This window comes from Callorhinus ursinus, unplaced genomic scaffold (genome assembly GCF_003265705.2).
Source record: "Callorhinus ursinus isolate GAN/ISIS: 27379988/994484 unplaced genomic scaffold, GSC_fseal_2.0 scaffold4, whole genome shotgun sequence".
In the NCBI taxonomy this organism is placed as follows: domain Eukaryota; kingdom Metazoa; phylum Chordata; class Mammalia; order Carnivora; family Otariidae; genus Callorhinus; species Callorhinus ursinus.
In genome coordinates this window covers 43950305-43958434 of record NW_027397066.1, presented here as the reverse complement: position 1 = coordinate 43958434, position 8130 = coordinate 43950305, and the positions used below count along the sequence as shown (strand labels likewise).

The 8130-nt window shown below is 42.8% G+C and overlaps 1 protein-coding gene across 4 annotated transcripts in view; it reads left to right on the top strand.

Moving 5' to 3' along the window:
- Positions 1-1783: 1783 nt before the first annotated feature.
- The window catches only part of PDCL2 (phosducin like 2), a 244449-nt gene continuing 238102 nt past the window's right edge, over positions 1784-8130 (top strand). For 2 of the 4 annotated variants that reach the window (XM_073891707.1, XM_073891706.1), the window contains exons 1-2: positions 1784-1871; positions 2527-2578. The gene's annotated coding sequence lies outside the window, so the exon portion shown is untranslated. The remainder of the gene's footprint in view (positions 1872-2526; positions 2579-8130) is intronic. The other 2 variants (XM_073891705.1, XM_073891709.1) reach the window with 2 other exon arrangements.

Genomic DNA, 8130 nt, shown 5'->3' with positions numbered 1-8130 from the left:
AATGGGAGTTGATAATCGATTGTGCCTACATGAGGAAGCTTCCATAAAAATGCCAATAGCATGGGGTTTGGACAGCTTCCAGAGAAGGTGATGCACCCCAACTCCAAGGGAACAGAATCTGCTGTGGTCAGCACCCTTCCAGACCTCCCCCCCCACCCCCGTACTTCTTCATCTGGCTGTTTATCTGTATCCTTTATCATATCCTTTAGTAAATGTAAAAGTAAATAAGTTTCCCCCTGAATTCTGTGAGTTGTTCTAGCAAATAATCAAATCCAAGGGCAAGAATATCATGGGAAACTCCAGTTTGCAGCCAGATTGGACAGATGTTGTTGATAACCTACTATTTGCAATTGGCATCTGAAGTAGGGTGGGAGTAGTCTTGTAGAACCAAGCCCTTCACCTGTGGGATCTGACGCCGTGTCCACATAGTGTTCAAATCCAGTTAAATTGTAGGTCTCTCAGCTGGCATCACAGAGAATTGTTTGATGTGGAGAGAAACTTCCATACATTTGGTGACCAGAAATGAAGTGTTTTGTGTGAGTCCCAAAGGAGAAGCACAGGAGAAAGACACGGGAAGAGAACTGATAGGTTTTTCCAATTCACTGTGTTTCTCTCCTAGGGCCCTTCACATTTGGAAGGTTTTCCAAAAGATAACTTACCTCTTCATGAAGCTTTAAACTTGCTACACTTTTCTGCCAAGAGAACATACAAAGGCAACCTCCTTCTACATTTATATTTCCTCCCAGTCACGCACATTGCCATCGCGATTCCCTACAGTTCTGGCATGATTCCATTTAGAGGCCTCTCTAACGGAACACCCCGTGAACACTGCGGAGGACCAGCTCATTATGCGACCCTTGCTAGATGGCATTGTAAGTACTTAAAAATAATCAAAGCGTATTTAGCTTCGTTTCCCATGAAATGAAAAGCAAATGGGTTTATTTTGTTGTTAAGTCGCCCCCATCAAAACTATAAGCAATAGCTTATAAATCAGCCTAGGACAAGAACTTCCAGGCCCCTTTGAGCCATCAGTACCATTCATCCTGGAGCCAAAGTAGAGACGCTGGCTTGCACCGCCCACTTCCCTAAAGTTCTGCTTGTGGTTTTTTATCCCCCACCATTTCAGCGTTTTCCATAAGGGCCAGATGCGAGATTCAGACTTCTCCAGTAAAGGAGGTTGACGTGGGGCGGGTCCGCGGTGCTCTCCTGACGTGGGCTTGTGAGGCGGGGCGGGGGCGGGGCTCCACGAGGAGCGTAGGCCGGGGGCGTGTCCTAGAGCCCGACCCTGTGCGCAGCCGGCCAGGCGAGCCACTCGTGCTTAAGAGAAGCACCCGCGTACACAACGGCGCTTCTTAAACTTGCACCTAAGGGCACCTCCCCGCTGGTCGCCACCCTGAGGATCTCCCTCACTCCCGCTAAATTTATTTTAGAGTCACATTATTTTAAGAACGAATGTAAATATTAGATCTACCGCCACAGCTTATCCTTAGTAGTTTCCAAATAAAAATAAAGGTTCAAATACCCCCACCTCCATGCACGCTACATTGCCACGCTGGCACCTCCCTCACCATCCCCGGCTAACTGGTGGGCTTCCTAAGCTGAGGAGCCTAGAAGGGAGGAAACCCAAAGCGTTGCTCAGTCCGAGGGGCGGGGCCGAAGGCAGGTCGTCCCGGCGCCCCGCCCCCGTCCCGCCTTCCCCCAGGGCCTCGTGGGAGGTAGCGGAGCCCCCTGCATCCTTGGAGAGGGCGAGCCTGGAGGCTCCCGGGTGGCAATGGCCGGGTCCCAAACCTGCGGGGGCGAGGGGAAGGCTCCGGCGGGCGGGCCGGCGGGACCCTAGCACTCCTCTGCGGACTGATCCGGCTCACGAAAAGGTAACAGCGGCCCAGGCGCCCACCCGCCCCGGCCAGGGCCACCTCTCTCGTGGGGGCTCCTCTTGGTGTGCGGGTTCCGAAAGCCAGCGGGACCGCGGGGCTCCTTCGCCAGGACCGGGAGTGAAGCAGCCATCGCGGGAAAGCCCGCCCCCTCCTCGAATTTGCTGGCATTCCTAGACCGGAAAATCGCTGCCATCTCTCTGCTGGAACCGTGTCTACTCGCCACTGACCCCATCCCACCGTCTTTAGTCAGCTATGACTAAGAGGTCAATTTGGTTTCCAAAACTAGGAGATAGAAGAGGAGGAAGAGTCTAAATTTTCTATATTTGCCTCTGGAGAATGCAGGAATCAGAGATTTGGCCCCTGGGGCTGATTTTAAGTGTCCCTCCAAGTATGGGGTGTAGCTTTGTGGGAACTCTTGAGGAAGACTCTGGTCTTGTGATTGGGGTCACACAGCATAGGTGAGAGAGGGGTTTTATTTTTGGTTTTGGTTTTTCTGTCAGGAGCTAGGTGAAGAATCCATCTAGTGAGGGTCTGCCGCAGAAGCAAATCTCAGCCAATGTGGAGATAGTACCCACTCTTGTTTTATTCAGCTACCCTTTCCTTTAAAAAAAAAATGAAGTATAATTAACACATAGTGTTATATTACTTTCAGGTGCACAGTATACTAATTCAACTATTCTGTACATCACTCAGTGCTCATCCAGGTAAGTGTACTCTTAACCCCCTTTATCTATTTCACCCATACCCACTCCTACCCTCCCCTCTGGCAACCCCAAGTTTTTCTCTGTATTTAAGAGCCTGTTTTTTTTTGTCTTCTTTGTTTTATTTCTTAAATTCCACATATGAGTGAAATCATATGGTATTTGTCTTTCTCTGTCTCACTTATTTCATTTAGCATTATATGCTCTAGGTCCATCCATGTTGTTGCAAAAGGCAAGATCTCATTTTTTGTGGCTGAGTATTATTCCATTGTATAGATATACCACTTCTTTATTCATCCATGGATGAACACTTGGTTTGCTTCCATATCTTAGCTATTGTAAATAATGCTGCAATAAACATAGAGGTGCATATAACTTTTGGAATTAGTGGTTTTTTCCTTTGGGTAAATACCCAGTAGTGGGATTACTGGATCGTATGGTAATTCTATTTTTAAGTGTTTGGTTTTTGAGGAACTTCCATACTGTTTTCTACAATGGCTGCACCAACTTGCATTCCCACCAATAGTGCACAAGCGTTGCTTTTCCTCCACATTCTTGCTGACACTTGTTTTTTCTTGTCTTTTTGATTCTAGCCATTGTGACAGGTGTAAGGTGATAGCTTAGTATGGTTTTATTTTCATTTCCCTGATGATGTTGACCATCTTTTCATGTGTCTGTTGGCCATCTGTATATCTTCTTTGGAAAAATATCTATTCAGCTCCTCTGCCCATTCTTAAAATCAGATTTTTTTTTTTTTTGGTGTTGAGTTGTGTAAGTTCTTTATGTATTTTTGATATTGACTGCTTATCAGGCATATCATTTGCAAATATCTTCTCCCATTCAGTAGATTGCCTTTTTGATGGTTGATGGTTTACTTTTCTATGTGAAAGCTTTCTATTTTGATGTAACCCAATAGTTTATGTTTGCTTTTGTTTCCCTTGCCTGAGACGATATACCTAGAAAAATGTTTCTATAGCTGACATCAAAGAAATGACTGCCTATGCCTTTTTCTAGGAGTTTTATGGATTCAGGCCTCACATTTAGGTCTCTAATCCATTTTGAGTTCATTTTTGTATATGGTGTAAGAAAGTGGTCGAGTTTTATTCTTTTACATATAACCATCCAGTTATCCCAACACCATTTGTTGAACAGACTGTCTTTTTCCTATTGTATAGTCTTGCCTCCTTTGTCATGGATTAATAGGCCATATAAGTGTGGGTTTAATTCTGGGCTCTCTATTGTGTTCCATTGTTCTGTGTGTCTAGTTTTGTGCCAGGACCATACTGTTTTGATTACTACAGCTTTGTAGTATAGTTTGAAATCTGGGATTGTGATACCTTCAGCTTTGCTCTTTCTCAAATTGCTTTGGCTATTCAAGGTCTTTTGTGGTTCCATACAAATTTTAGGATTATTTGCTCTGATCCTGTGAAAATGCTGTTGGCATTTTGATAGGGGTTTCATTAAATCTCTAGATTGCTTTGAGTAGTATGAACAATATTTGTTCTCTCAGTCCATTTGTTTGTGTCATCTTCAATTTCTTTCATCAGCATTTTATAGTTTTTGGAGTATAAGTCTTTCACCTCATTTGATTAAGTTTTTTCCTAGATATTTTGTTCTTTTGGGGGAAACTGTAAATGGGATTGTTTTCTAAATTTCTTTTTCTGCTACTTTCTGCTATATTAGTGTATGGAAATGCAACAGATTTCTGTATATTAGTTTTGTGTCCTATAACTTTACTGAGTTTATCAGTTCTAATAGTTTTTTGGTGGAGTCTTTAGGGTTTTCTCATATAGCATCATGTTATCTGCAAATAGTGAATTTTACTTATTTCTTACCAACTTATTACCATTTATTTCTTTTTCTTGTCTGATTGCTACAGGTAGGCTTTCCAGTGTGATGTTGAATAAAAGTGGTGAAAGTAGACCTCCTTGTCTTTTTCCTGATCTTAGAGGAAAAGCTCTCTCTTTTTCACACCCATCCCTATTCTTTAATGACAAACACAGAAAAGGTTACCCTTAGTTGATTTTGAACTTGGAGAAAATGTCAGATAAAAATAATGTACACATTTATCTAGGCAGTCACCTAGATGTGGAATCTTTTGGTTGCCCTTAATTAATGTTTGAATAGAAATCTCACTCGTGGACACCTGAATAGCACTTGGGCAATGAGACACCTGGTACGGGTGCTTCTGAGGACACAATAACAGCAACAACAGTAACATAACATTTATTGAGCATTTACAATGTGCCGTGCATGATTATAAGTGAATTACATATAATATATAATATAAAGTGCTATTCTGAATGCTTTCATCCATTATTACTTAGTTTTGACAAGCATATGAAAGAGCTGCTATCATTAGTCCCACTTTATGGAGGAAAACTGAAACAGTTTTTTAGGTAGGTAGGTGCCCCCATTCTCCCAGTGCTGTGAATATAGGCTGCCAACAGCTCACAGCTATACCTTCTCTCAAGAATTGCCTGTTAGGGGCGCCTGAGTGGCTCAGTTGTTAAGCGTCTGCCTTCGGCTCAGGTCATGATTCCAGGGTCCTTGGATCGAGCCCCGCATCAGGCTCCCTGCTTTGTAGGAAGCCTGCTTCTCCCTCTCCCATTCCCCCTGCTTGTGTTCCCTCTCTTGCTGTGTCTCTCTGTCAAATAAATAAATAAAATCTAAAAAAAAAAAAAAAAAAAAGAATTGCCTGTTGATTGAAGCTGCCCTGCCAAGAAATGCCCAAGAGGTTATACCCCAAGACTCTCAGGTGTGGCCTATAGCTAAAGGATGACAGATATTGGAGTACCTCCTGCCTTAAAGAGGAATCCTTTTGCCATGTCATTTCTGCTCTGCAGCTCCCTGTGGGGTGGACTGCTGCTGGACCCACATCTTTCCCTTGCTTCTTCCCTTTTCCTTGTTCTGCTTACCCAACTTAAGAGTTTTCACCTGAGAACCTCAAATCACTTGCTCTCAGGCTGTTTCTGTGAAACCCAGCCTAACACAACTACTTTGCTACACTGGGTTGTGAAATTTTCAGAGTTTTATTCTTTATTCACTAGAGAAATGTTTTTCTCTAGAAAGATGGACAATCCACTGGTTTCAAACATGTATCAGATGACCTTCTCTTTTGATTAATGTAAAGAAATATATTATGGAAGCTTTGCTGCTAAAATAGTGCTTCATTTGTGTAAAGGAAATGATAGAATGATTTCCCTGAGATGCTGTTTGGCCAAGAATACTTTATTCCTATCAGGGATGCAGATAGCCAGAGTAGGTGATTAGATAAGTGTTTGTTCATTGGTTTCATGATTGAGGAAAAGGATTATGAGAAGGAAACATGTTAATTTTGTTTTTAACAGCTTTGTAGAAGTATAGTTGACATAATGAAAGTGTACATTTGGTAAGTTGATCCATTATATACCCATAAACCATCATCACAGTCAAAATAATGAAAATATCCATTACTCCTCAAAGTTTCCTCAGCCCCTTTGTAATACCTCCTATCCCGCCCCTACGCAATCACTGATCTGCTTCTGTTATAGCAATATAGGGTTGACAAAGACCTTAGAAGCCATGCATTTCAGTCACTGAGTCGTTGAGCTTGCCCGGGCGTGAGGCATATGAGGATTTCCATGGGATAAGACCACGAGGGAGGTTGAAATAACTGGGTCCAGGCTGCCCTCTGCTCTTGGGAAAGGGAACAGATACAAAGTACAAAGCTGGACTCTGATGACAACTTTGGCATCATACTCCAAAGTGTGAGGTGAATGAAGATGAGATTCAAGTAAACTTCAGGATTGGGGCAATCTGGGGTTTTGTTTCAGGTTAAAGGAGGCCTTGGGATAGTGATGTCATCCTTGTAATGCCCAACCAAAATAAAAACGTACAAATAAAACTCACCACCAAAGCCTGGAACTCCAAGGATGTCACTGGAAAGGGAATCTCCTGGTAGGTGGGGCAGCTGATTTTTGTCCTTAAGTTCATCATCCTCTTGGTTCTCTTCTTGGTCATTCCTGACTGTCGGAGACACACCTTCCCATCGTAACTCTTCAGCCTAAGTTTGCTACCTTGTGGTGTAGTTAGACGTGGTTAGAATATTTGGAGGCACGGCTGAAGGCTCTGGCAAAAGCAACCCAGAGAGAACACAATGAGAGCAATAGTTTTAGATGATCTGGCATTCAAAACATAGTTTTGTCATCTTTGCTTTATGCTCCTGCTCAGCTTCTACACTGTCTCCCATGCCTAGAAATCTCCTTCATCAATTCCTTGAGATCCAAGCCAGACCCAATTCACAGGTATCTTTCTCCTCTTACTTCTTTGCTACTGTCTGGAGGATTCTTAGGGTTCAACAATTGATGCTTAGCTTCATCTGGCCCCTGATCTCAATGGTCTAGACCCTTTCTGCCCAATAGAAATATAACACAAGCCGCAAATGGGCGCCACTTATATATTTCAAATTTTCTAGTAGACACACTTAAAAAGGGGAGAAAAGAAATAGGTAAATTATTTTTAATAACGTATTTTCAACCCTGTATCTCTAAAATGTGATCATTTCAACAGGTAATCTATATACAAATTATTGATGATATATTTTATTTTATTTTTTATTTTTATTATTTTTTAAAGATTTTATTTATTTGACAGAGAGATAGTAAGAGCAGGAACACAAGCAGGGGGAGTGGGAGAGGGAGAAGCAGGCTTCCCACTGAGCAGGGAGCCTAATGCGGGGCTCGATCCCAGGACCCTAGGATCATGACCTGAGCTGAAGGCAGACGCTTAAGGATGGAACTACCCAGGCGCCCCTGATGATGTATTTTACATTCTGTTTTATACTAAGTCTTTGAATTCCAGTGGGTATTTTACACTTATAGCACACCTCAATTTGGACTAGCCCTATTTACATTTTGGACCGTGCCAGTCTGGATATAGCATCATGGCCTGCATCCAAAATTAACTAAGTGTTCTGGGGAATAGAGGAGGAATATGAGTTTTATTCTGGACACACTGACTTGGGGGTAAGCATTCCTGTGAACAGTGACAGTAGGCTTTTGGAAATGCAGTTCTAGAGCAGCAAGACAGGGCATGTTCCAACTTCCTTTGTCAGAGCAACATGTACCCCCTTCACAGTAAGTTACCCATTTTATGTTATTTTTTTTATTATGTTGTTAATCACCATACATTACATCATTAGTTTTTGATGTAGTGTTCCATGATTCATTGTTTGCGTAAAACACCCAGTGCTCCATTCAATACGTGCCCTCGTTAATACCCATCACCAGGCTAACCCATCCCCTCACCCCCCTACCTCTAGAACCCTCAGTTTGTTTCTCAGAGTCCATCGTCTCTCATGGTTCGTCTCCCCCTCTGATTTCCCCCCTTTCATTTTTCCCTTCCTGCTATCTTTTTTTTTTTTTTTTTAACATATAATGTATTATTTGTTTCAAAGGTACAGGTCTGTGATTCAACAGTCTTACAGATTTCACAGCGCTCACCATAGCACATGCCCTCCCCAATGTCTATCACCCAGCCACCCCATCTCTCCCACCCCCCACCACTCCAGCAAC